This window comes from Mus pahari, unplaced genomic scaffold (genome assembly GCF_900095145.1).
Source record: "Mus pahari unplaced genomic scaffold, PAHARI_EIJ_v1.1 scaffold_12214_1, whole genome shotgun sequence".
Classification (NCBI taxonomy): Eukaryota; Metazoa; Chordata; class Mammalia; order Rodentia; family Muridae; genus Mus; species Mus pahari.
Window position 1 is genome coordinate 6,741 of NW_018392572.1, and position 1,519 is coordinate 8,259.

The window sequence follows — 1,519 nt, forward strand, 5'->3', positions numbered from 1 at the left end:
CTGGCTGTCCTGGAACTCACTTTGTAGACCAGGCTGGCCTCGAACTCAGAAATCTGCCTGCCTCTGCCTCCCAAGTGCTGGGATTAAAGGCATGTGCTACCACACCCAGCTCCCAACTTTTCTTGTAGGCACCTGTAAATGGAATTTAATGTTGTTAACTCATTCAGTGTCACACAATCTTACCTTTGGTGTCCAAGAATCAATTGCCAGTTTTAAGGACGCTTTCCATGATGGCCCTGTAAGGCCTATGGTACATGAATCATCTGCTTCACAGACATAATTAACATAAATCTTAGTGTCATTTATTAGCAAATATTTTATATCCAGAATTCCCAATGAGTCTTGACAGTTACCACCAATGACAGAGAATACCAAAGACGTGTTTGGTAAAAGATAAGGGTTCTTGTTGATCTCATCAGTAGCAAAAGACATTACCAGAATAAACTCGTATTCACTTGCTGGTATTCTAAAACAAGGCATAGTGATGATTAGGGAAGATGTTTGAAATATAAAATTTCATTGCACTAAAGTTTGTAGTATGAGACATGCTAAATTTCTGTCTAAAATATCTTGAAATTAGCCTCATATATTAGAGATCTTTAGAGCAGAATACAATTTAAGAATTCATAGACATGGGGCACTACTATATAATAAATTTTGTATTCATGAAAATCAATAAAGTTTGTTTTATCTCTCAATGCCATTCTTGAACTAGATTACAGTCCTATTGAGTAAGACTGCTATAAAATAACCTTGGAGTTGTAATTCCACAGATACATGAAAAAGCATGACTTAAACCATATATGAAATACATAACAGATTCTCCTTAATTTTTTGTCATTTTAATGAAATTTATGCATCAAACACCTTAATAATATTGAATATTTTGAGAATCAAATAATACATCTAAATTTTGTTCAACTTTTATATTCATATCCTTTTGTACCTAAAAAATATCATTAATGTGTATTTAATAATATACATTACTGAGGATCTTATGTCTAATGTTGAGTACTAAATTGTTTCGAACCATGCAAAATATTCTTTGAGAATTAAGCATAGTAAAACAGCACAAAATTTTAAAAAGTGAATCATTAAGACATATATTCAAAAGCCCTTATATGATACCACCTGACATAATGTGAGAGTTTTCAAAACACATTATATAACTGTGTACATTGTGTAACAATGAGTTTACTTTAAAAAGATTACCAGTGTTTCTAGGAAAGAAATTATTTTATCGGTAAGTATATTTTACATATTTCCAAATAGCAAAAACTCTGGAAGCTAAAAATTAAGAAAATGCTAATTTCATTCACAGTAAAAAAATTATGACTAATATTTCCATGATGTTTGTAGAACATGCTTTTAATATTTTCAACTGTTAATACCATCAAACAGCATAATAATTTTTTCATTTTTTATTAGATATTTTCTTCATTTACATTTCAAATGTTATCCCGAAAGTCCCCTATACCCTCCCCTCTCCCTGCTCCCCAACCCACCCACTCATGCTTCC

General features: G+C 31.8%; 1 pseudogene; it reads right to left on the minus strand.

The window, feature by feature from the left end:
- Positions 1-1,519, minus strand: part of LOC110315098 — a 9,656-nt pseudogene that overhangs the window by 6,435 nt on the left and 1,702 nt on the right.